The sequence below is a fragment of the Chinchilla lanigera genome, unplaced genomic scaffold, assembly GCF_000276665.1.
Source record: "Chinchilla lanigera isolate Chin_1 unplaced genomic scaffold, ChiLan1.0 scaffold00019, whole genome shotgun sequence".
Lineage (NCBI taxonomy): Eukaryota > Metazoa > Chordata > Mammalia > Rodentia > Chinchillidae > Chinchilla > Chinchilla lanigera.
In genome coordinates, this window is record NW_004955420.1 from 19780743 (window position 1) to 19808521 (window position 27779).

At 43.5% G+C, this 27779-nt stretch overlaps 1 long non-coding RNA gene across 1 annotated transcript; it reads right to left on the minus strand.

Annotated features, from left to right (window-relative positions):
• Positions 1–3591: 3591 nt before the first annotated feature.
• Positions 3592–27657, minus strand: LOC102022706. Its single transcript, XR_260728.1, has 2 exons — positions 27567–27657; positions 3592–4007 (listed from the first exon to the last, which is right to left on the minus strand). It is a non-coding gene; the product is annotated as an uncharacterized LOC102022706 (long non-coding RNA).
• Between the last annotated feature and the right edge of the window lie 122 nt (positions 27658–27779).

Below are 27779 nucleotides of genomic sequence, written 5' to 3' on the forward strand. Positions count from 1 at the left end.
TTTTTGAGACAAGGTCTCACTAGGCAGTTCAGGCTGGCCTTAAACTCACTTTGTAGTCTAGGTTGGCCTCAAACTCCCAAGGATCATCCTGCCTCAGCCTCCCTAGTGCTGGGTTTACAAGCATGAGCCCCCACACCCAGCCTCATAGACTTTCATAATCCCCCAAATGCCTAAATTGGGTGTGGGCCCATGCCTGTAATTCCAGTACTCTAGGAAATTGAGGCAGAAGAATTGTAATTTCGAGTCCAGCCTAGGCTATTAGCCACTTTGCCAACCCCCATGTCAAAATAAATACAAAAGGTCTGGGGTATAGCCCATTACCAAGGCCCTGAGTTCAATTTGCTGTACCATAACAAACAAATGAACAAACAAGTTCCAGGCCATGAAGTGAGAATACTCTTGTCATCCTTATCCTACAGCTAGTACAGAATTCACTTAGTTGCTTGCGTTACCATGGACTTGGAAATATTGGGCTATCCATAGGGCATGGAAAGCGTGTTTGAGAGAGATATTTTATTATTTATTTTATTTTATTTTATTTTATTTTTGTCTTTTTCTCCTCTGTTCAAAGTTCACCGGCTCATCCAGCAGGGATTGGACACAGTCTCTGCTTTTCAACCCCTGTAAGACAAAGGTAACCATGTTGCAGAGAACACTTAAGTCAGTATTTGTATGCAACTTACCATATACCCTTTCTTTAGAAGTTTCTTGTCCAAATAACTCTGGAAAATAAATGGTCAAAAACTGCTGGGAAAGATTCTAGGTACAAAATATCGGTGTTCTCCTGAAGCTTTCGCAAAAGGCCAAGGCCAATACCTCCACTTTCTGCCGACTCCCACTCCACCCCTTCCTGTCTTGCAGTGCCAGATCCTAGGGTTCCTTTAGGTGTATTCTTTCAGAACATGTGGCTTTGATTACTTTCCAGCCCAATACTTTTTTCTGAGATAGGATAAAGAAAATGTGGTATTCGCACACATTGGAGAACTGCTCTGCTATAAAGAATGATAAATTTCAGGCATTTGTAGCAAAAGGGCTATACTGTAATGTTAAGCCAACAAAATCAGACACATGAGCTTAAATATCACATGGTTCCTCTTGTATGAGAAATCCAAAGGATAAATAAAATAAATTAAATAGCAAATTGAAAGATGGATAACAGGAAACAGGGAGATAAGTCTCTTGTAAATAGGGAGGGAACCAAGAGGCAGAGGGAGGGGAAGGAGAGCTACAAGAGGGAGGATAAAAAGAATTAAGATGTGTTATGCATGTGTATCAGCTTCTCATGACAGATTTCATCATTATCTACTATAAACACATAAAAATAGACATTTAAAAATAATAAAAATAAAAAAGAAATGGACAAATACAAAGAAAGAAACCCAAGAGAAGGTTTAAAACCAAGGACTGAGGGAGCCAAAAGCAGCTACATGAAAGAAAGCCAGTGAATATTTGAGGACTTTGATTTATCTATAAAATGAGAGTTAAAAGTGCTAATCTTATAGGGTACTTAAGACTAAATTAAATTAAGTGTGTCATGATATTTTTATAATGTCTGACCCTCAATGCTCAATAAACGTCCATTGATTAGTAATCTGGTACTTCCACTTGTCCCCCTTCTTCGGCCACTCCAGAAGGCATGTGACAGCCCCCGCTGGGAGGAGAGACTGCTGCTGTTGGTCCACCTAGTTGTCAAGAAAGTCGGTTAAGATGAGAAGATGAATCACTGAGGAGAATTGACCTCATATCTGGTTTTCCATCTCAGCTGTACGTGTGTGTGTGTGTGTGTGTGTGTGTGCTAGATTTCAGCTTTTCAGATTCCAGTATGTGGAGAGGTTTCAATAGTAAGCAACTTCAGTCTCCGCTACTCATGCGCAGCTAGCAATCTAGCGGTCAGAGAGCCTTTGGTTAGAACCACCCCCTGTCTGGTTTTGCAAACATGCTCCCTTTCCATTTCCCAAGGAAATAAAACCTTAGAAGGAACGTGAGATAATTAGAAGAGAAACAAAAGAGATGTCATTCAATGAGTGGAAAATCTTACCATCAAAATAAGCTTTCTATGTTGGCCCAGATCAAAATGGTTGTGTTTTCAGTCAGAGAGATGTTGTTTTCCCTTAAAGCAATACTAGGGTCCTGAAGCACTGTGGATGAGAGATAAGGAAAGATTCTTCCAGAAGACCAGGGATCTGCCTTGGACAGTATGACCAATATGCCTGGGAGACACAATGAGGCTATACCACTGCCTTCCCACAGAATGAGGTTTTTGGCTCTATTGCCTTTGCTTGTTTCATTTTTTGGATGTGCAGGATTTTTGGATGCGAAGGTTTTTACTCTGGGACAGTTTCCCACCTCTATGCAAGACTCTTTGCGGTTTCCACTCCTTGGAAGGTGCCAACCTAAAAATGAAGAATTGGTCAATTTGAAGTGGACGATTTTGGCTCAGGAGTCTTACACTCTGAGAAGGCTGAATACCTGCTACTCTAAGAAGAAACAGCATATGATGCTAAAGCAGTGGGAGATTGTTGTGGATAGGGGAGGCTTCGGATTTAAAATGAGACCAGAAGTGTAAGTAGAAGACATTTAGTTGCAAGAGTATCCCAGGTAGAGAAACCAACATGGGTAAAGGCCCACGGTGAAAAAGCGCACAGACAGGCGGGAGTCTGGAGTAAGTTTAGTTGAGCTAAAGAAGAGGACGGGAAGTGGAGATCCTTGAAACAAGTAGGCAGAAGCCAGACGTGAGTTTTGGGCAAGCCAAATTAAGGGATCAGGCTCTGTCCTTGAACCATTCAGTCCTTGATGGAAGCGTAATCCTCAACAGCAGTGCTGGCTTCTGCGTAAGGCCTGTCTAGACCCATGTCAAGCAAAGAAATAAAGGTGGCCTGAACTCAGGCAGTGCTGATGGAGAAGAGGCAGTGGGGGTTTAGGAGATGTTTAGGTGGAACATTAACAGGACGTGGTAATGGGCTGCATGCGGGGTGCTTGCGGAGGAAGGAGCTGGCAGTGGTGACACCCAGGAATTTGGCACAGGTGCTGGCTACATTTCAGTGAGAAGGGGACCCAGGGCGAGAAGCAGGTGTTGGCGGACAGGTGGTGCATTCCGTGGCGAGATAAAACTTGGAGTGTTATCAGTGTATAGGTCATTGTTGCTCAAATTATTTTCTAGATACCAGTCGCACGGACCCCACCTGTGGTACTTAATAAACATAGGTGACCAGGGAGGGCTGAAATAATGGCTAAAGAGTTGTAAAATATTTTACTGATGAAACAGGCCCAGGGAAGATAAATTTGAACATTCTCTCCAAACAAGTGACGCTTTAAGACTGTTCTCGGAATATCCTTAGTCAGAAATGGTGCAGAACATTGATGGAGGAGTAGCGACGGTTCTTTTTATTTCTCCTCTTCTCTCCTCTTTTTCTTGTTATCTGTTCCACACCCCTTTGCCTCCAGGGTGCACTAATTTTATGTATTTTAGGTTTTTTTTTGGGGGGAGGGACAGTACAAGTGAGGCCCAGTCCCATTCTTTCTCTTTTCTTTTTTTAGCCTAATTCAAGACAAAAAAAAAGAGCTTTCATGGAAAGAACAGATGTCATCTGCTTTGGTCTTTTGTGGTGGTTTTATTTTATTTTATTAAAAAAAATCTTCCTGCAGATGAGGCTCATTTAAACATAATGACAGGGCAACAAAAGGCCTTGTACAGAGGAGCTTCAGATTTGGTTTGACTGAGAGAGGGAGCCCAAACAAGGAGCTGTCCTGTCCTTTGGGCTCCCCTCTTTTGAGTCCAGAGCAGCTGCATTTCAGATGCAAATAGAGCTTTGGGAGGGGAAGGAGGAGGGCGGTGGAAATGCCCAGGAAGCTGGCGTGCAGGTGTTGAGGATTCCAGACATCACTGCAACAACAGGCTCTGGGAACACAGAGCCCACAGACAGAGTGGGCTGGAGAGGGCTGGCTTGGAGGGCTCAAGTGGACCCGCAGCTGCACTGGACATTCCTTTTTGTGGTCATCAATGGGCACTGTATTGAAAATATGAGAGTGAGCAACTGGCACATTCAGAGAAAGGAAACACTTGGAAACGAAGCAAATGCGAAGCCGAAGGGGCTCCCCCTTAGCGGTGCCCATTGTTTAAACCCCTGTACATGTGTAAAATAGACATTTGATACATGATACTGTGGCATCCTGGGGCTGGAAGGAATCCCTGGAATCATCAGGTCTGTCCGTCTCATTCTATGGGTAAGAAAAGACACTCCTAGGGTTGGGTGGCGTCCCCCTGCTCACTCAGTGTATGAGAGAGATAGAGAATGTAATGTCCAAGGGGATGGTGAATGGTGAAAATGCCCAAGGGGATGGTGAATGGTGATATTGATGAATTCCTTTCTGTTCACTGTTTTGTGCATATGGTTCTGTGTAATTTACATAGCTAACCTGTAAGATCGACTTCATTACTTTCATTATAATATGGGGAGATTGAGACTTCAGTGAATTTAAAAATCATCCCAAGGCAAAAAGCTAATAATTAATACCCGTAGTCAAGATTTGAATCTATGTAGATATGTTTTAATACAAAAGTCATCCTTTTTTTCATTATACTTCATTTCTCTTTTTTTTTATTTTAAAAAGAGTAAGAAAATAACAAAATAACAACAACATAGACAGAAACAAAAAAAAACCACAAAAACAATAAAAATGACACCGGGTTTCAAAACAAAATGATGGGAATTAACAGTGGTTGTTATATTGCATATTGTTATCTTCCGTGAAGGTGCTCAGATTACCAGGCATTCCTAACTCTTAAACAAGTACTTTTTCCCCTCAAACACACGCCTATACACAGAGCTGTGCATATGTAAATATACATGTGCTAATATTGTGCATATATTAAAAACTCAAAACATAAAATGTATGACATAAATATTATTTAAACTGCATATTAATTAAATATAACTGTTAAATAATTAATTAAATGTAGATATAGTTAAATTACCACATTATCAAATGCAGCTATGAAATAATTACAGTGATAGTGGGTGATTATCTCTTTCTCATAATATGCATCAATAGCTATTTGGTTCTCTGCTGTTCCTTTTTATTGAAAGGGTACTCTTCCTTAGATATAGAGCCTAGTGTCTATGAATATTCTTGTCTCTATGGATCTTACATACTGCATTGTGCCTTAGTTTAGGATCTACATTCATAGGCATTAGTTCAATGTGTCTTGGCAATATCTATGCAAGGAAGATATTAAGCAAGATTCTTGGTCAGCAGGGGAGAAGAGACGGTAAGCGATGTTCCCAGAGAGAGATGGAGGGTGAGACGACTTGGTGACTTTTCATGTCAATATACTGGTAGAAGCTGCTCAGCGAGGGGCATACTGATAGCAGCTATGGGAAGAGGACAGCCACAGAACACATTTACCTTCTGCTTAAAGTTGCTATGGTCCGATGTGTAGAACTCCAGATTTGCAGACAGACACCCTGACACCCTGTGGGTGTGTGAGTGTGGGGGTGGCAGCTGAGATGTGTGGGTGGTGTTGGAAGGGGAAGGGATTGTGGAGAGGTGACCTAGAAGAGGTGAGACTGTGTGGGTGGCTTCCTTTGCACAGATGTGTCACCTCTGTGCCTGCCGGAGGACTGTGGGAGCACTCACCCAAGTGCCCACACAAGACCACCCATGTGGTTAAAGGATACCCATGATTGTGCTGGTGTCTCCAGTCCCGGTCCCAGGGTGGCTTGGGTCCTAGGTTTTTGGTCACTATGTAGAGCACTGATTTTGAGCAGTTTTATTGCTTCAACCTGAGGTCACCTACTTTTCTTTGTGGGCAAACACACATTCCCACCCCTTCCTTGGGAAAAATAGCAGCAATAGCTCTTGCTAATTACTGGGCTAGGAGTGTTGTCTATACATTTGAAGAATAATACAATGTAAAATCTGAGTTTACTAGTTGTAAAGTACCTAGACCAGATATCAATTTTATGGATAGTATTACTGAGGACCAGAGGACAAAGATACCTTTGTGACAGCGTACTTGTCTCTAATATTTCGTCTATTCAGCGTGTATTGAGTAGATTATTCTGAAGAAGGACCTGCCCTCAAGATATCGCAGTCCAGGGGAGAAAGCACAGGGGTAAACAAATAGTCATAATGCCAAGAAGTGAGCCATGGGCATCTAAGAGGCACACACAGCAGAGAGAACATTTGAGCCAAATCTGTAACGATAGGCAGTTTTGGCAGAGACATGCATACCTGTGGGAAGGCGTGGCACGTTCAAAGACTCGGAGGTGGGGAAGAGCGTGATGTGATCCAGCACTCTGAGGGCTGGCTGGAATCAAGGTGTGTCGCTGTATGCATGAGTTTGTGGGGTGGGGTCAGCAGGCAAAACCAGATGGTAGAGAGGTACTGGATCATGAAAGGCTGTATGTACCATGCTGGAGAGTCAGGACCCTCCTATGGAAATTGGATAAGGATTGAAAGATAACAAACAGAGTCATAACACGATTATGAATGAGTTTTGAAAGACCAGGGGCAGGGAAACCAGTTAGATGATGATAGAAAGAAATCTGAGCAAATGATGATGAGGACCTAGCTAGAGCCAGCTGCCATGGGGAAGAAGAGGAGAAAAGAGATGTGAAAATTCAGACAATGGAATGTTTGGAAATATGGGTGGAGCATGAACCAGGGACATCTCAGGGTCCAGCTTGGGTGACTGGAGCAATGACTGCACAGCCAACCAGAGCGCAGCTGAGGCGGGGTGGGTGAGGTGGGTGTTAGATGTTCAATTGTATGAGCTCCATGCACAGTGCTCGGGCATCGGGGAGACCGAGGTGGCACTGTTGGCGGAAAGGATAGTCTGGGGCCCAGGTGAGAGGTCAACATTGGAAATTAGGTGGCTGTCAGGGTTGGAACCTGTGTGCAGTGATTTTAATGATTCAAGATGTTTTCTAAAAGAGTGCTACTCACATGTCCCAGTGGCTGGCTAAAAGTCTCCAGAAGACAGAAAATGCCCAGCATTTGTTCAGAAGGGTCTCCCTTAGACAGGCAGCAAGTCACCACAAGGTCAAGTGGACGGAAGGTTGGGCTAGCGCGCAGGGCCCTGTCAGAGCCAGGAACCCAGCAGGGCCAAATCTCTATCTGGGAGGCATTCTTCATCAGATACACTGTGCACGCATTTCCGCTTCAGCCCCCGCCCCCTTCCCACCACCACCACCTCCTCGCCTTAGTCACTGGAGCTGAGTCATCCTTTGAGCCTATTCCTGTCCCCTTTGTCTCCATCAGGGTGGAAAGAGATTGGGCTGGAGCCACTGGGTATAGGCATTGCCATCTTTTGGCCAGATGGGAACAAGGGGAAGGGTCCTAGACTTGGGGCTCCAATCTCTTTACACCGTTTGCTTCCCTGGAGACAAAAGGGAAGAGTGAGGCTGACCAGTTCTGTGACTCTTAGGAAAAAACGGAGAACAAGAAACTGATGGGGGCTAACCACTTCCTGGGTGCCTGACAAATGCCAGACCTCTCAACCTTCTGTCCATTTCACAATGATCTCAGGTGGTGGCATTGTTTTCAGATAGGAAACATGGAGCTCAGTAAACTCAGCCACTTTCTTAGGGTCACATAGTAGGTATACAGCATCTGAAGGATCTTAAGGTCACACTCTGTCCACTACATTGCTCTGCCTCCCTACACGGTCTCTAAGGGAGAATGGCATTCAAGTCAATTCATGGTGGAATACCTACTATGTGCCGAACACTGACTCAGGATAGTGAATAGAGGCACTTGAGGGGCTCACAAGCTTTGCTATAAATCCTTGATCCTTGGACCCATGCACTGACTAACACGTGCCACCTATGAGCAGCGTCCTCGTGGAGGATGTGACAGTAGGCAAGCCAGAGTTGGGGACACTGTACCACCCATGAGAGGGTCCTCTCATAAAGCAGAGTAAGAGACATTGAATATTCTATGAAGAGTTCAGGGAAGATATGCTGGTTCTTTTCAACAAACTTTGAACCTGGAGGCATTTGATAGACAAGGAGTCTGGGGTGGGAAAATCAGCATTACAAGAAGTGCTGGCACTCTGAGGCAGGGAAGGACAGGCAATTTCAGGAATGAATGGAGAGCAGAATGGATTGGAGGTGATGGGTCGCTGTCAGGTAGATGAACCAGGCTTTCAGAGCACTACCAACAATTGCTGAAATTATGAATATTGTTTGTTTTTCCATTGACCAATCAGCTACTTGTTGCCTGACTGCTTAGTTCTGGGTATTACACTCGGTGTTGGGGTTTGAGGGAGACTGAAGAGTAGGGACAGTCTTTGACATCAAAGAGATCATAGATTCATTTGGCTACAACTGAATGATGTTCTCAAACCTGGATAGTGTTAACAAGGAAGGAAACAAAGATGGCGGGCGAGACCATGGATAGGAGAAAATTCTTTACTGGGTGGTAGAAAGGGCTTCTTCCAAAAATAGCACTTAAGTGGAGCTTGAAAAGTGAATAGGAGGAGAGAGACAGTGTGTCCTGAAAGAGTGGTAGGGACAGAGAATGGAACAGGGGACACTGTTGCAGAAGGGTGGAATTGACAAAGAGAGATCAAATGATGTAACAAGTGCTCCAGCAAAACAACAGGACATTGGGACCTTGGTCTGGAACCTCGCTGAATCTTGCTGAGTTCTCAGAATTCTGTTATTGGGCTCATGCCCTGATGCTCATCTTGGGAAAGAGCTGCGAAGCCCTGGGCTTTCACTGACTTCCACTCGGGTTTTGCTCTGTTACTAGGACTTTCAAGCTTCTGTGTCTGCATTTACAGAGTAGAAGAGAAAAAAACCTATGTACCTTTCACAGTGCTGGTACTGATAAGAAATGACAAAATATAAATTATCTACAGATCATCCTGTAAAAACCAACAATTTTTTTAAAATTTACAGTCAGAAAAGAGCTTTGGCTTTAATTAAAAGTGTGCATACGCAAGAACATACAAACCAGGACTTAACACTCCATGAGGAGTATTTAAGTATTTATTACACAATAAAGTGTGTAAAGCACTTTACACACAAGGATTAGTGTCTGAGTCAAGATTTCCACAGCATTAGACTGACTACCTCTTTCTGGAACCCAAAACCCTGCTTGAATTTTCTCTTTTGTTGTACAAGAGCCTAAGAATGCTTAGACGATGCAAACTTGAGAGATCAATAACTTTCCATGTTATTCAGTGAATCCCCATCTCCTGAGTGTACTGCAACATGGGTGTTCTGAGCTCGGAGCACAGCACTTTGACCTTGGTTTCACCACATGTTGTCTGTATGACCTTGGCCATGGCCACTTCCTCCAGCCTGTGATCGTGCTTCCTCATATTGCTCAAACAAGGTAATTGGTATATGATTGTTGACTCTCTGCAGCTCTGATGTGCTGTACTTCTAGGACTTGAGTCCCTTATGGAACCCTGGGCAGCAGTGAACCATGCTTTGGATCACCATGTGCCTGTGTGCACAGCTTTGCCTCCCTACGTGGTCTTTAAGGGATGATGGCATGGTTGAGTACCTATTATATGCCAAACACTGACCCAGCATGGTGAATAGAGGCTCTTGAGGGGCTCACAATACTTTGCTATAAACCCTTCATCCTCTCTAATGCTCTCCTTCCAGCATCCTAACTAGGAATGAATTTCTGACAGTTAGGGCTGTGCTTGGTAAATTTTCTTTATTATATACTCACAGTGATGTGTGTATATGTATACATGGTGCATATCTGCGATTTAACTCCTGTATGCTCAGTGATTTCAATTCATCTATCTAGTCTCTGACACATCTATGAGTCCCACATTTGATCCAAACCAGGAAAAGAGCAGCCCAAACTTTAATATTATAAGGAAGTCTATTATTGAGAAGCTTCTTGATGTCATATCTAGGTTTTCTAGAAAAGAAGAAAGTAGATTTTGTCTTCCTGATTTGGAATAAGGGTAACCCCCAATTCATAAATTCCTTAGATAGTCATGGTCATGCTGTGCACTGGGTAGGACTGCATGAGAAGACAGAGGCTCAGAAAATTACCCAGCAAGTAAGTTCTAGCACTAGAAGACAATTGTTATCTGGAAAAAAATAAGAAGTTGCAATCATGGAAGCTTCTCATCATAGATGATAGTAACGCAATCTCAGATGAGAAAATGGAGGTTCCAAAGCTAGTCTCCAACATGCCTTCTGGTTTGTGACCTGGCCAAGCTTTATGTGTGACTTGGACAAATGCCCATCCCATGGTGGTTCTTCTTGTTGCTTCATTACGAACATTACTGCTATGGTCAGATAGTTTTATTTACAGCTTGCATGTCTGTCATTCTCTGTCCCTTTGAAGGCCCATTTCATGGTCCAATAGAGCAGAGTTTCATCCAATAGCACTTTTGACTTGGTGGCTTCAAAGTACAGCGCCCACCCCCTGGCTGGGTTCAGGCAGTGATGCTTAACAGTCTGGTAGTTAAATTAGACACAATAATAACACAAGAGTCAGGTTTGGTTCCAGCACCCTAATGAGGAGCAACCCTCTAGCTGTAAGCAGATGAGGTAAAGGGGAGGGGTACACTTGGGACTCTTCTATAGAATTCCCGTTTTGCTCTTTTAGAGCTGGACAGCACAGGAAAACTTTCTAGGCCATGACCAAAATATTAACCCACGACTGGAAAAATTTGTGCCTTATAGACCACCTTTCAAGATTTAATGTTCACAGGCTAGAAATAAACTAGAATAATTACGTCTAAAATTATTGCAGAGAAAAACTTTCCTTCCAAAGTTTCAGGTTGCTTCAATGTCTAGAGTATGTGCTATTTGAATCTTTCTCCAAGGCATTGATTAATCCGTCTAGTGCTGCCCCAGAGCCCCAAGATCCCTAGGAATGGAGTGTCCTAGCTTGAGTCTGCCCCCTTTCCCAACCAGCCCTGGCCTGGGGCTCCATGATGAGGCAGTGGACTTCCAGAATTCAGTATCTTCAGATGCTCCAAGAAAAGCGGCTTGACTTGTGGTTCACCTCAGGACAATGCAAACTGAGCTATGCATTTACTGTAATTCTAATCAGATGATTCTATAATTGGAAGAACACCAGTGGCATTCTGTCTTTGGAGTCTTCTCCATTAAGCGACTGAACAAGGGCCAGGGGACCTTTGCCTGTCCCAAATGCAGATCCTGATAGGGACTCTGGGATCTGGGTATCATTATGTTCCATTCTATAATAGGATCAAGATTTTTTTCTTCTCTCTTGGTAAGATCATAAAATGTGAATAGCAGTCATTTCCCGCATACTTTCGACAAATTCCTACCAACAATTACTCTTCTTACAGTCAAGTACAAATGAAATGAAAAGTGTGTGTGTGTGTGTGTGTGTGTGTATGTTTGTGTGTGTGTGTGTTTGGGATGGTTGATGTCTGTGTATGCTTGATGATAATGACTGAATATTTTAGGTGAATATTTCCAAATTTAGGTCATAATCATGCTTGGTAATGGTTGTTTAAAATAATGAAAATAATCTGAATTTCTTAATTTCTTTTTAGACCTCAATTAGAGACAGAAAGGATTATAGACAAGTGCACTGGGGAAGTAGTTTGTGATGGGAATTTTGGAAAATATAGAAATGAATCAGACTAGACCTTGACCTTGAAGAGTTCATAATTTAGAGAGAGAGAGAAAAATTATAATAATAAAAATCATTACCCAAGATACAAAGTTTAAGACTGTAGCCCTGGGAGAAAAGAAGGGGAAGACCACTCCCTGCTGGGAAGATCTGACTTTCTTCTCGAAGGAGGTGGATTGAAGGCCAGATTTTAAAGAATGGAAAGACTTTGGTCCACACACAAAAAAGGGGGAGGAGTAATTGCAGGAACAAAGGCAAGAGAGGTGGTATGAGGACCTGGACCTGGCGTTTGCTGCCTTGCCACTGGAACAAAAGGACTTTAACGTAGGGGTCTTATTGGAGACTCGTATGTTTGCACAGGGCCTGGCATTCTACATTTCTAGCAAACTCCCAGGTGAAGCTGTGGTCCAAGGATTTCCCTAAGGAATAAAAAACCACTGAAGTCTTAAGCAATGGGAAAGAGTTCTTGCTGTGACCTTCAGCCATACAGGTCCCTTTAATTAGACATTCTGAGGCTAGACACACATGATGACCAGCAGAGCAAGTGGGATTCCTGCAAGCTTTTGCTGTACATCCTCCTTTCTTCACTGGTGTTGATCAAAGTAATAATCCATTTAGAGGGTAAAAAGAGTAGAAAGTCACTAAAGACCTGGATTCTTGAAACCAGACAGTGTGAATGCCATGTATATGTTCTTTGGGATTTAGGAATGGTTTCTCCTGGACTATTTATCAAAGGGTAGAGTGAGCAGATAAGTCTCTATATATTTGAGAATGATTTAATTCACTCATTTTTTTTTTTCTCTCTTGTGGTACTGGGGATTGAACTCAGGGCCTCCCACAGGCTAGGCAAGTGCTATACTACTGAGGAGCTACCCTAGCTTGAGGGTTATTTAAATACCGGCTTCTGGCTTTATCGCTAATATAATTTTATAATAGGTCGATAATACTTTAGTTGCACCATGGGAAAGGGCTGAAATTTAAATCAGCAGATCTAACCTGAAGTCCTCGCAACTCTCTGGGTCTCAGAAGATCTTCTGTAATCTTAGATAATAGTCATTCTCTATTCTATTTCTCGGTTCTTCCCAAAAGCAAATGAGCTAAGGAGTGGGAATATGCTTTGCAGCTGGCCTTGTAGGTGTAGTGGCCACTTATTATTATAGAAGGAGGCATCAGTCTTCCCCTACAGTCGCTGGCGAGGTGGGTTAGTAACTATAGAGAGGGCCACGTGACACTCTCAGCCGCAAGGCCTCGGGGAGGAGGACGTGAGAGGTCCTCCTGTGGAAGTGGCTTCCCTTTCAGAGCAGGATGCACCTGCAGCTGGTGGGTCAGACTCACCCGTGCATTTAGGTGTGCAGCTTCCTGTGATCTCTGGGGAAATGTTATTAGCAGCAATATTGCCGTGCAAAGCATCCCCTGGGAGTGAATCTGGGGGTAAGACTCAGATGCCCCTCTAGCTGTTTCCTGAGTTACGCCCTTCATTCTCTGCTTCTCCCTGAAGGATTTTCAGCCACGCTCCTAGAACAGGTAACACAGACAGTGAGGAATAGATGCTAGGCAGGGGTTCCATCCAGAGAAGGAAGAACCAGCAGAAAACAAACAAGACACCAGACACTACCTTTGACCAAGCAAATAAGTGGCATTCACGATGTATAGAGACACAGAAAAGATAACTCTCAAGAGCCAGACCTCCCTAGCCAGTGTCTGGACCAGGGCGATCACTTTTGAGGAGAATGCCATTGCATTTCATATTTCATAGAATTGGATGCTGGTAAAACGCCAGGCATTAGCAATAACCATGCACGCCAGGTTTAATACTCTAACATAAGGAAACTGAGGCATTTGGCAGACAGGGGCTTGCCCTGGTTACCTGGAATTAAGGAAAGGTCTCTTGATGGCCTATCTCTTCTTGTCTGAGGCAATACTTTTTGCCTCTCCTGGCTTCAGTTTCTTGCTTTAGAAAACAAGGGGAAAGCTATTGTTTCTAGTCTGCACGCCCCCAGCTCCAAATTGCTGAGGCCCAGGAACCTGGATTCCAATCGAGGCCTACAAACAACTTCCCACCACAGCCATACCCTCTCTCGCTTTTATTTTCCCTGGGGAATCTGAACTAATGCTTGAATCCTGCTACCAGACTCACTTTCACAAGGGGAAATCAATAGATTCTTCAAGCGGTTGGACCACAGGATGATGCCGAGGTCTGTTTTGTCAACCAGGTGCTCTGGTGAGGGAAGTTGTATGAGTCATTGTCGGCCAGAAATGTAAATCTGGCCTGAGGCTTCCTTTGCATTGAAATCCAGGCCCTTAATAATAGTGACTCTCTGTACTGTTACAGTTATCAAGCCCTTATAGACCTCATTTGTTTATCACAACTATTTGGAGATGTGTTATTGTGACGCCCATTTCACAGATGAGGAAAATAGAACTTGGAGGAGTGTAACATGCCCAAGGTCACCAGAAACTTAAATGGCAGACCTAGAACTGAGTTAAAGCTTTGGACTTTATAATTCGTGATATTTGTGTCGCATCTCCTTCTATCAGGCTTCCCCTTATTGCCGCTCAGCCTCCACAGATATAAACAAAAGAAAGGAAAGTCAGCCTGCTTGGGGCTGTTTATAGAATCCGTATGTGTGTTGACACCCTCTTCCCACTATCCCTGCCCACACCTTCTACTGCCAATACCCTTCTTTTCCTCAGACTGAGGCTTGCGTCCTTTGACTCCAAAGCCAGGGCTTCCCCCCTACTTTTAAAACTATGAAACATAATTCAAACATGTGACGAAGGAGACTGAGTACCATAACAAACCCCAAGGCAGTCACTTTTCATGTTTTTAGATAAATACTTTTAGTTCTCACTCTCCTGTGTGTAATTGAATTGCCGCTCGAGCAGGGCAAAGATAGGTAATTAGTACTGGTCACCTAGTTGTGAAAGGAGATGGCTTGTGTCCCTTCGAAGCTAAGGTATGTAATTGTTCCCTTTCCCACCTGCATAGTCAAAGCAGTGGTTGTTACTCTGTCAGTACTGGTGACAAGCTATGCCTCTGACCACCCGCAGCTTTTGAGTGGGAAAAAAATGTGATTTTAAGTCATTGAGATCCAGAGATTGTGTTATTTCAGCAAAATGCAAATATATCCCAACTCTAGCACTCATATTTTCACTACCTTGATTTGTAAGAATGTAACTTTCTTTACATTTGGTTCCGCTTGTTAAAGAAGAGAAAATATCCCAAACCATGTGAGTCCTTTTGTAGCTCCCATCTTTCTGGTCCTCTTGCTTCTTTCTTACTAACTACCATCTTAGAGGCAGTATGTCCATGTTTGGTATACGTGCCCCATAAATATTACATGTCTGGGACAGTATGAAGTATTCTCTCACATTGCTAAAATGTTGAGGAATGGTATAATACTGATTTATTCTGTAACTGCTCTTTTTAATTCAACATTATCAGTTTAGATGTTTCAACGCTAGTACATTAGTTTGAGTTCATTCACTTTAACTGCTATGCAATATCTCTCTGTATGAATAGGTCACAATTTATTAAGCATTTCCCTGCTAATGACCTTTAAAATAACTTTTCCTTCTTAGCAACAATGATCCAGTGAATATTCTTATACAAAGCTCTTTGCGTATTTATGTAAGAATTTTTCTGGCTTGTATATCTGAGAGAAGAACTGCTGGGATATAAGGCATATTTAGCTTCAAATTTAGTAGCTATTGCCAAATTTCTTTCCAAAATGGTTTTATCCATTTATAGTTGTATCAGTTTGTATGTAGTTTGCTGCTGCTTTATATTATCAAGCACTCTGTATTGTTAGATTTTGAAAATTCTGGCCAATCTCATGGGTGTGAAATGATATGGCTTGATTTTTAAAATTTGCATTCTTTTGATTATTAGTGAAATTGAGTCTCTTTCCATTTGTTTAAGGATCATTTCCTTTTTTGAGCTTTGCATGTTGCCGTAGTCCGCTGGTTTATTTCTATTTTCTCCTCCTCATGGATGTGTAGTTTTTTTTTTTTTTTTCCTCCTCCTCATGGATGTGTAGTTTTTTTTTTTTTCCTTGTATTTTGGGTAGTAATCCTTTGTCAGTTACATAAATTATAAATGTATTCTCTGCATCTGTGACTTACTTTTACTTTTGTCCATTGCCCCGCTTTCGTTCCCTCCCAAGCTGTCAGCTGCCTGCTTCTGCGCACGGTGGTTTTGCAGATCATAGCAGCTACATGGAGAAAATTACTTGGAGGCATGTTTTGAATAAATGTTCTCTGACTCTAAGTATCTGTAGGAGGTTAAGGAATGTGTTCTTATAAGAGAATCTGTGAAGGACCTGTTTTGCTTACTCAGGGCTCTCGTTTGCTAATACGATTGTGTAGTGAAAGCAAAAGAACCAGATGTAAATGGAAAAAACCTCCGTCACTGAAGGTTGTTTGGGGCTCCTCAATGGCAAATATCAGAGGTGACTGGTTTTCCCCTGCCACAGTGAATCCTAGCACAGTCTGCCTGGTTGTTTTGACATTTTGGAGACCGAGCATATGTAGGAGGGCAGCTGAGAGGTTTCAGACCACATATACCTTGAAAAGTATTCACCAGGGGGTCATGATGGGAAGCCAGGGGACACAGCAGAAGATAAGAAAAAGCAGTGACTTAAAAATACTTTTACCTTTCCAGGGGGTGAGCTGCTTTAAAGCTTTGTTTATCTCTTGGTACCTCAGCTAACCCCAAAGGAGAATCTCAGCTCAGGACAGGAAGCTCAAAGCACCTGAAAGGATGACTATAGCAGCACAGTGCTATTTATGTCTCTTCTTACATGTTCCTCCGTGCTATCCCCCAGGGACCAGCGCTGTGCAGGTGCTCCTGGGGGAGTGAAAACACCATCACGCCCTAGGAAACCAAGGGGTTTGGCAGGAACTGAGCTCTGGGATCAATTATGTTGGTAAACTACAAAGGCACGGACTGAACCAGAGGAATCGTGGCTTAGGAATGACTTGCTGAAGAAAGAGTTGATGTTCTCAAGTGGCCCCAGAGGAGGTGACCCCAGCTGTCTGGTTGACCAGCCAGAGCAATGAGCCTCAGGAGCCAGGACACACCTTCTGTTCCATTTGACTCACTTGAGTGGCAAATTCTTTTCTCCCTCACAATCCTCTCATCTTCAAAGGGAATTCATTAAGCCCCACCATGCCATGGGCACTTGTCCAGAAGTGGCACTGGCCCATTAGGTGGTCACGGGCCATAGCCCTAGGGAGTCTGCCAAATGAGGTGGAAGACGGCCACTGAAACCTGTCGACATCCCTGAGACTCCTGCGGCACTTTCTCTAAACCCTCCAGCTGTTTCAACTATTGTATGGGACAGGCCCTTCCCTGTCCCCTGGACTCAACCGCTCTGTTCCCTCTGCCTGGTATGCTGTTCTCCTCTGGCTGCTCAGGACAATGAAATGGCTTCCCCTGCGTGGAACTTTCTCTGACAACTCTGGGCAGAATGAACAATTCTGAATTCCCTGTGTGCCCGTAGCACCTTCTGTCGTGAATACATTGCACAGCACCCTGTGCTGGAATCATCAGTGCATATTACATGGATGCTCAATTCCTTGAAGAGGGGTCCTGGGGCTTCCTGGTCTTTGTTTCCAGGTGCCTGTGCTCAGTACATGTGTGCTGAATCAAGAGCAACAAGCAGGGGCCCCAGCTCATGATTTTATCTGATTCCACCTTGTGGTACAACTGGAAGCAGGTCACATCTCTCTTGAGTTCTAGTTTTTATTTCTGTAAAATGGGATGAAGTTGGGGACAAATTTTTTTTAAAAAAAATGGCCCATAAGAAGTTTTCTGGCATTACTGTGTATGATGTTAAAATTCCAGGCTGCTGGTGGAAATCAGAGAATTCATTATAACTCCCCAAAGACCAAGAAGATGTTCCACTTATTTATGTCAAAGAGACATAATGGCATTTCTCTCTCACTTCCAGGGTGTCATCGTTTTGAAAATTTAGCAGTTTGCAAATTCTCTGACTAAAGTTTCAAGAAGTTTGCAGGATTTATCGATTATAGGAAGTGTGTAGAGTTTATCTTCCCTGGAGAATAAAGTTGTAGGGTTCACTGATTCTTTGAAAGGTTTTTCTGACTGCGTATTTTGATGACTTTTTCAGATTGGAGATGTATGGAAAAGCATCAGTGTGTGGCTGTCTACGTCATCCCAGGGTCCCTCTTTCGTGCTGCCCTGTGGGTCAAGACGTATTTGCCACACCCAAAAGTGTCTGCCCCGTGAGACCACGGAATTTCCTATGCTACTTCTCTAGCGCTGGCGTCACAGGTTTGGGATTCCTCATGCAGAGAGAGTGGAGTATCCCTCGCCTATCACAAACTGCTAAAAACACCCAGCGACCACCTTTAAATAAACCAGTCTATGAGGTAAGGCAGGACGGAGGTCATAACTGGGCTATTTTGCAGATGGAACTACCACTTACGGGAGTGACTTGCAGGAGATCACATGGCTAAGCAGATCTTCTGTGTCTGTCCTAAGGAGACTCACTCAAGACTCTCTGATGCCCAGTGTTCTCAACTGTATCGACTCTCTGAAAAACTATTTACATTGCTGCCCTATTGACTGCCTGCACGTGGGCCTCTTGTCTGATGAAGCCGGAAGCAGATGCATTCTACTAGAAGGAGAAAAGCAGTCCTGCTTTGCTACTGAGTCTGCAGGATAAAGTGACTGCATTCATTAGTGCAGAGGGAAGTCAGATTAGTGAAAACTGTCCCTTTGGTGGTTTCTATCATTAGCATCTCACTATGCCAGTAAATGAGCAGTTAAGGCCTGAAGTAGGGCCTCCTGTGAGCTGAGAGGATCCCCAGCTACAAGGCGCTGTGGGGGTACATCACAGGAGTACCCCCTGTTAACTCTACAAAGGCAGCAAGCAGAAGCACAACTTATTGCTGTGCCCCTCTGAGGCTCAGCTTTTGTGTCTGTGAAATGGGGATGATAAGTCCCCCCCAGCTTGACTCAGAGCGTGGATGTGAGGGCCACATACTATGCTGAGGTGACAGGGCCCTAGAATCTGAAACTACTGGGTGAAAATCAGGGAGCCTCATGTCACTCTTCTTATTCTACTTTTGAACTATCTTTGTGGAGGGAATTGGGCCCAGTCTTACATTCCTCTCCTAAAAGCGACCCACGAAATGGTTGTGACAGGGACTATGTGCACCCATCCAGTGTGAATAACCGTAGTCCCTGCACCGGTGCACCTGTCAGACTGCTGGAGAAGAGAATGTTAGTAGTGGTTGTGAGGGCATTTCTGAATTGTAAGCATCACCATTATTATTAAGCATTCTTTCTCTTCCAAGCTAAGGCCACCCCTGAATAACTTGAAAGGAATTTACCCAACCCCTCTGTGAGGCTATTCTCATCCTGGTGCTGCCTGATCCTGGCAGTAACATTCTCCCCTTGGCTAAGAGGCAGGAGAGGGGCTGGGTTGGAGCTCACCTGGTTCAGTTTTCTTCCTTGTACCTTTTGGCTTCTCCTTCTGAGTCTGTGGCTCCTCTTTTCTGTAATAATCTCTAAGCTTCTGACTATATTTCTTCATTTAGATACTCTGAGGTCTTCTCCCCCTGCACTGGATACCTTCTCATTGAAATTGGCCCTTGCCAGAAAACCTCAGGTTGTTTAGATTCCACTCCACGCCCCAACTCACATTTAACCCATCCCAGAGAGTCCATCGCTTTGATTTCTTTGGAATCCTCATCGCCATTGCTTTAGTTCAGGCCTTGTTATCTCTCACCTAAACTATTACAATGACTTCTTAATGTGCCTGCTTGTTATTTCTCCCTGTCTCTCTGCTGCCTTTCTAGAAATTCATATATATACACAAACCTCATGTTTCTAAGAATCATCCAAAGACTGCCTGTTGTTCCCAAGGTGAAATCTACACTCAGGACTGGGCAGAAGATTTTACCTACTAAGTGCTAGTCTCAGCTGTTGCCAGACTCCTTGAAAACTCTCTGTTCCAGTAACACAGGTTCCCTGTGTCCTCAGTATACCCCGTGGATCCTTCCCCCAAAGTCTACACAGGGTGTGCTTTGCATAGACCATTCCTTCTGCTTGGAAGTCCATCCTCTCTTGCAAACCTTGTGCCCTCCTATTCTGGGAAGCTTTCCTTGTCTCTTTGCAGTGGCCATCACAATTAGGTCTTCCTTCCTTTCTATGCCTTAATAGCTGCATATATCTTGGTTATACTTATTACATGATGCCGTGATTGCTTACTTTCTGAATCCTCCAAGAAGAAAGACAGAAACAGAATCTCACTCATCCTAAATCTCCAGCTCCATACATGTACCTGATATAATGGGAGCCTGATAAGTATTTTGTTGACAAAACAGGTGAGTGAAGTTGTTATAGGTAGCTGAGTTAGATAGAAATATTATAGACAGTCAGACAGGGTCAGGACCTCAAAGGAGCCAGTATGGAAGACAAGATACCCTACAAATGAAGAGGTGGTACTTGCTTCAAGCCAGATCGCAAGACTAAAGATTAAACAAACACATCCTCTTACCTCCCAAGGGATGTACATCTGGGACTGATATTCTAAATAGGTAGCGATCACGTTGAAGAGTCCCTGACCCAACCCCTTACAGGAAGAGCCCCTGTTCTGTACTCATGCCCGCTTGCTATGTGAGTTGCTTCCCCATTTGATCCCAATTTAATCAATTTTACCTGAACAATTCTTCTTGGCTGACCATAGTTTTGTCCATTTTTCCCTTCCCTTCTCACCTCATGGTTTTGCTCTATAAATGTCCCTAGAAAAGACAGAGTCTTGAGTAATCCACTCTGGCCCCTCTTCTGGCCCCTCTCTTGGACAGAAGCTTTCTTTCCCTCAATAAATATATTCTGCACTTAACCTTCATTGTTCCTAAAATTCATTCTTTGATTTTAGAGAACACAAACTCATCCCAGATATCATTCAGGTTGAGAGTTTTTATTTTCCTGTATCAAGGTGAAAAAAATACTGCTTTACTGGGATACATTGATTAGTGATAAAGGGACAGTTGGTGTTGTGTCAATCAACAGAATACAGTTCTGGAAGAGTGATAACACTATAGGTAAACCTGTTGAAATCTTCTCTATATTGGCCAATGACAGGAGTTGTGTGGCAGACCTTGAGGGATTTTGCTATTTTGTGGAACTTTAGCAGGTGGTATTCTGTGAGTTTAACCTAAGCAAAGATGTATATCTTGACTTTCCTTCATCTGAGTGGGTGAGTAGGGGCAGTAATCTTCTATTAAAGGAAGAAGCCTAACAGGAAAGTGAGTACAGTTAGGATTCTCTTAAGAAGCATTGCTTGGGGCTGGGGATTTAGCTCAGTGGCACAGTGCCTGTCTGGCAAGTGCAAGGTCATGAGTTTGATTCCCAGTACAGGGGGGGGGCGGGGGGAGGGAGGGAAGAAGCCTTGCTTCTATCAAATGCCTCCATAGAATCAGTAGAAAATCCCTTCATTCCATCATGTTTCATATCATTCAGGGATTTTTGTCCAGCTTTGCTTGTAACTGAGTTAACCAGAGTAATTTTTTGCAATGCAGCTTTCTGAGGCCCTGTGGTCTCAAAGTTGGGCTCCAGGTCATCTGGGAATGTGGTTCAAGCAGACTGCATTGCCTGGCTCCTTGATGGTAAGGTTAAGGCTCTGGACTGACACAGCTTAAGCAGGATCCTTTTGTTTTTGAAGTGCCGGGGGGTCAACCCCAGGGTGGCATGCATGCTAGCCAAGCACTGTACCTCTGAGCTACACCCCTAGCTCCTGGATCTTGTTTTTAACCTCCACGGATCACTGGTGTAAAGGTTTGTGGGCAGAAGCAGTTTCCAGTGCCCCTAGGCCCTGTACAGTATAACCGCTCTGCAGGCCCCAGGGGTTGTTCACTTCATGTCACACTGCCACACTGGAGCCCAGCTGTGGTCAGAGGAGACATCATAGGGGCTTCCACCCCAGAGACAGGATGCAAATTCCTAGGCAGGGCTTGGCCAGTGGTAATTATTGTGAATCCCGAAGTCAAGAAAATCAGTTTGAAGGAAATGATACTAATAATTCCGTAGTAAATGGGATTCTTCTGTTCTCAAATCTCTTGCACCTGCATTACTTCCACTGATTCCACAGCAGCCTCATAAAAAAAGTCAACATTAGGGCTATTCTTATTCTATAGGTGGGGAATCTGAGACTCTGAGTAGGCAGGGGACTTGCACAAAGGTACATAGATAGATAGGGCTGCTGACCCTCGGTTTTCTGACTATTTTCATGTTGTGCTCATTCTGTCTTGGTTGCTTATCTCTGAAGTCATCCGATTTGAAGGTTGAGGATCATGTCTTAGGATCAGACATTATTTAAGGGCTTCCCAATAGCCATAACATTTGCCATTATGACTTACTAAAAAATGCCAAGTCCAAATTTAAATAAAAATAAACACTCCCATTTCTGAATTATTAAAGGAGCAGACTCAGTGGATGTTAAAACTCAAGTCACATGCATTAAGAAGGTACCCAAAGTTCATCATACCAATCCGAGCTTTCCCAAAAGTTCCAGTGCTAAGCTGGGCCTACAGCTGGCTTGCAACTCCTAGTGTGAAATAATGGTGTGCATCTTTTCTTCACGTTATGGTTATTGATACAGTTATTCCTCACACTGATAGCTTGAAATCAGTCAACCGCGGTGCAAGTATTTACACAACAGAAATCAGCAAATCTTATAATTCAGGTCTTCTTCACCACCACAGAGACAGTTGTTAAATATTTACCAGCATGCTTTGCACAAACTAGAGCTCCAAAGTTTTCCCCTGTCATCTGCATGGGGCCACTTCAGCATTGATTTTGTCTCTAACCACAACTCATACCCCAGTGCCATTCCCTAAGTGGGAGACTCTTTCCATCTGAGCTTGCAAAATCAGATTGATGGGTTTCCATTAATAGTTTCTTGCATTTATATACTTTGCAAAGTGTTTCTACATCCCTTGTTGCTTTGGGTTTCGTTGGATCTATGGGGCAGGTACCATCTCCACTTCGTAGATGTGAAGAGCCAGGAGATCTGACAAGTGCTATGACCACTCTTAGCGTCGTAGGATTAGCAAGCGGCAGGCAGGGCTTGAACTGGATCTTTAGACTCTTTATTCTGTGCTCTTTCCCTTCCTACCAGCTGCTTCCTTTTCCTAGGACATTTGTAAAGCCCTATGGTGCAGAGAAGGGATTCCTGGCAGCAGCCTAGAGTTAGCACTGTTCTTAGTCCTTGACAGAAACGATAGACTGAGTATCTACACCTTGCTGCCCACCCAGCTATTCTTAATCTGTTCAAGTCAAAGAGGGCTCTTCATTCTCCTTTGTCCTTGATCACCACTTCACTTCCATTAAAAACTTTTAAGAGGACCTGTGCTCTGAGGTCCTGCTCTCAACAGGAATTTGGAGCCTCCAGACTGATCCAGCGTTAATGCTCTGCTTCTCCTCTTGCACAACCCCCAGCCTTGCTGCTGCCCAGTGATGTATTGATTGGTAAGCATTTCACAACACATTTTCAAAACATGCTGAAGGTCAAGAATGAATGACTCACGGGCAATCACATTTCTTTCTGCCTCAGTCCCTCTGTGCTATATCGGTTAGGCCAACCAATGGGAGTCATGAAAGTAACTGAGGCAAAAGTTAGCTTCATCCAGCTCTGGAAGGAAGAATTATTAAGTGGCTTGAAAAAGGAGTTCATGATCTTCTGAGTGGTGGCTGATCTGCTGAATCATTTTGGCTTTTCATACCAGGTCTTTTAAAGAGGGTAAGAAGGGAAAGAATTGAGGGGTGTCAGTGTTCATTCTGCTGCTGCCTGTAGCAGAGCACCAGACAGATACTCAACTGAGGAAAAAGTTAAGTGATGGGGAATTCACTGCCCTGAGAGAGCCTGTGATTCTGCATTAGCCCTTTAGGGTTCAAAACCATAACCCCCATTCCAGGCTTGTAGATAATGACTCAGCTCTCTGCTTGAGGCCAAGCAGACCTCACTGCGGGCCTGGGGAAGGTCTTGGAGTTTGAGCAAACTTTTACACCAGGAACAACAGACCTGGATCTCAGCTTTGCCACCTACGACCTGGATATTCTGACACATAGCTCAGCTTTGGCACCTACGACCTGGATATTCTGACAGACACGTAACTCAGCCTGTTAGCACCTCAGTTTCCTACCTGGGAAAGGAAATCTGTTTTGAAATTACTAAATGTGCGGGAGCTTATTTGGATTGAAACTGAATACATGGGAAGGCCTATAGTACCATTCTACATGGGCTAATAGAAAGTTTTGGGGGAAAAGAACAGCAAATGTTCACTTCTTAATTTTTACGAGCAAATTTTGTTTTGACTTTCTTTTTTCTTAAGAATAATCTAATTTACAGAATTAAAGTTTCTGAGTGCCTTCTCTAGAACAGTCTTGAGACTGGAAGTTTCTTAGTGGTTCCACCTAAACTTTCATACTTTAAATATCTTGAAAGTCCTTTTCTTCCAACATAACATAATTGCAAAAATAGGAAGTGCGCAAAAGTCACGGTAATGAGTGTTACTTGCCCCTGTTTTCTGCCAGCCTCACCTTGCTCCTGGTTCACACGTGTGCATCCTGTATCCCCTCCTCCCCGGGCTGCTGCAGGCAGCGCTGCAGCATTGCTCCTGCCTGAAGGATGAGCCGGTAAGAAAGGAAGTAGATTCGGTTATGTAAAGCACACTCTGGTTAAGGAAAGGCAAGCGTGTGTTTCTGCTTCACTGAAATTGCTTCTTTTTTAGTCCCTCGCCAGTCTGTACTCTCATCAGGACATGTCAGAATATCGAGAGACCTTGGCAATCACAGTTTCCACCTCTTCGTTTTACAAATGAGCAACCTAAGACTAGGCGCAGAGAAGAAGCTTCCTCAGGGCTACATTTGTGGCAGTCAGGACTCAGGGGCCAGTCTCCTGACTTCTCCATTGCACCAGCTATCAAAAGCACACAGAATCCAGGAGAAGAAGGAATGGAATAGATCTCTGTGGAGTATCTCAGGCTCCTGGTTTTCAGTGACATTCTTATGATAAGGAGAAATGATGCCTCAAAGGCCAGGGTAGCTAGCTTGAATGAACTTATGTAATACACATCACAGAACATGTGTCATCCAACACCTACCAGATCTGAGTGTTGGCACCAAAGCCGCTTTCATTGTCAAAGAAAAGAGAGGAGAAAAGAACTTGGCTGAACAAAGCTGGCAGACGTTTTTACTAGAAAATTCAGAGGTAATTTCTAGAGGAACAGAAACACATTTTCAAAGTCTTTTATAATTTATTTAAATGTGACTGGGTGGATTTAGTAGTTAAGAAAGAGATGAATACAAAGGACTGAGTGCCTAGGGCTGCCCCCAGGTTCCTATCCTTTCTGTCTGCCTGGGTGACTGAAGCCTGGGAAGGACAGTCCCGGAGGTGGTCCTGAGCAATGTCTGAGTTCACTGATCTCCATCTAGGCCCCCATGGAAACACATCTCACAAGGCTCTTGGCTCTCCCTGAAACCTCTTCTCATTACAGAGCAAAACCAGAGTCAAAGAGACATGGGCCACTTACCAGTGAAACCAAGGCCATCCATACAAAGAGGATGGCCTGCACGGGAGGTCAGCCTATATCAACGTGAACGTGCACTTGCCAAAATACATGGCCACTTCCTTTTGGCTACCCACAAATTTTTGAACTGTGAAATCTATTCTTTTATTTACTCATTTCATAGTTATACTTGGGAGGGCATTGGACTAGAAAACCTGTCACACTTGCAAGCATGACCAACTCTTTGAACCTACTTTCCTCAAACCTAGGAGGCTATTTATTATCTATCATGTAGATGCCACCTAGCTATTAGGAGCAAAGTTTAAATACTGCTGTCGATGTGAAAGATTTCCACTACTTTCCCCTGCCCAGTGGTGTGCAAAGGAGTGTCTCAGAAATGCAAGAGACTGTCCCTGTTCTCCAGGAATTTACAACTCACTCAAACAATGCAGATACATATCACCCCTCTAGGCTGTGAAATATTTGCTACATCAGTGATCACTACAAGCCCTGAGCCCACACAGTTTGCAGAGAAGAAGGAGATCATCAACAAAGTGGAGAACTGGAGGAGGCGGGGAGGCCCAAAGCAGGTGGAGAAGTGGACAGCGAAAATGGAGGTCATTATGGTGTGGCATGACTAAATCAACTGGTGTGGGCTTTCCTCAGGAGACTGGATAGGCCAATCTGCTTCGAGTTCGAGATCCAGCTCAATTGAGTTAATCTATTTACATTTTTGAGGAGCATTACAGGCAAGTGAGAGTCAGAGCATCTTTCAAACCAGTGATAGGTGATGTTGAAATGCTCACAGGAGAGGGCTAATATACAAAGGATGGACTGACAGAGACCTGCGGGAAAGTAGAGGGCTGCCACAGGAGTCCACAGCAGGGATGATGATTGTCTGCATTAGGCCAGTGGAAATGGAGAGAGAGTTACATGTAAGTGGAAGATCATTCTGCTTGTAGGGGAGGGATAAGTTATTGATCACCTTCTTCTCTTTGGAACTGAACTTTGGGATTTGAGTTAAATTGAGCAAGTATGGGGCAAAACAAAAGAGGGAACCTCTTTACATGATACTAGAAAACTCTTGAAAATGTACGTTGGTTTCTACAGTGCCTATTTGTCCATCAGGAAGTATGTGAAGTTGCTGCCTGACCTGTATAATCGGAGATTATCAGAGCTGGACAGGATCATAAAGACTACCTGGGCACACATGTTGTTTATTGAAGAACTTCTGCTCCAATGTCCTCAGCAGCGCTGCTCAATTATCTCTTTCTTCTTCAGTCTCTCTAAGGAGTCTCCACCAGTGGAGGAAGATGTTGGGTACGTCTGTTGGTATGTTCACATGTTTCGTGTGCCTGTGTCTTCACAAGTTTAGTTTAGAATTTTCCTGACTGGCTTTCTTATTGGTCCCTAGAGTCACACACAAGCCTTCAGCTTCTCCTTAGAAGTTCTTAATTCTGTCATATAGCTGAAGATGCAAGCCCTCTCTTCCTGAGTTTTCCTAACTACCCCCATTTATAAATCACCCTTTCTGTTGAGTAAATAAAGTGCTTTGAAATATCTTCAGTTCTACTTTTATTTATCGCTTGACACAGAAGCAAAATAGGTGGATCCTCAACCTTACAGGAAGATGGGGAGGGAGGAAGCAAAGGGAAGGGAAGGGGAAAAGAGGGAAGTGAAGGGAAGGGAAGGGGAAAAATTGGAAGGGAAGGGAAGAGAAGGGAATGGGGAGGGGAGGGAAGGAGGGAATTATAGGATTCTTATTTATTTCAACTGGAGATTTTCTTTCCTCTGGTACAAAAGTCAGGTGAAATAAGTGTTTTCACCTCTTTTCTTTTGCATCTGATCAGCTGGATATCTTTCCACGGATTTGGTGTCAGAAATCAAATCCTGTCTTTGGGAAGTATGACAAGATTCACGATAGTCTTGCCATAGCAAAGCAGCAGGGTAAAGTTAGGTCAGTTAAAAAGGGCAGCATATATGAAGTTTATAACAGACATGCCATATATTTAGAGCAGAAAAGGGCTTCAGTCAATAGCAATTGATATTAACAAAACAAAACAAAACAAAGAAAGAACAATATTAATGAACAACCAGGAAAACACTTAGGCAATTTTCCTTTTTGTGGATCACATTAAAGCAAAAGAATCTGTTTTTTTTTTCTAAGATGTAAATGCTCCAATATTTGCAAGAAAATTATTACACCTAAAGAGTGCTGCCAATGAGCAAACCAACCTAGCACCAAATGAGAGAGAATCATGAAAAATGGGATCATCCTACTATTTTTGAAACAGTTTAACTGATACAGAGGAAACACAAGAGAGATGATCTGTATAAACATACAGTTGCCCCAAGGTAGAATTCACTGTTGCCTAAACGAATTATATCTCTGTGGTCTCCCTCAGACAATAGAGAATGTTTTCAGCACTCACCTTAAGTGTTGAGAAAAGAACATCTTTAGGAGGAACATAGACAATGTAGCATCAGATCAAACAAACAAGCAAGCAAATAGAAGCAGGTCATTTTTCTCTTTTTGGCACTGTGAGGGACCATATGTTTCCAGAGATGGGAATTTAAAAATAGCCTGTCACACAACTCACATTGTAGCCCCGGGACATGATGGGGGTGGACTGCCTCACACATAA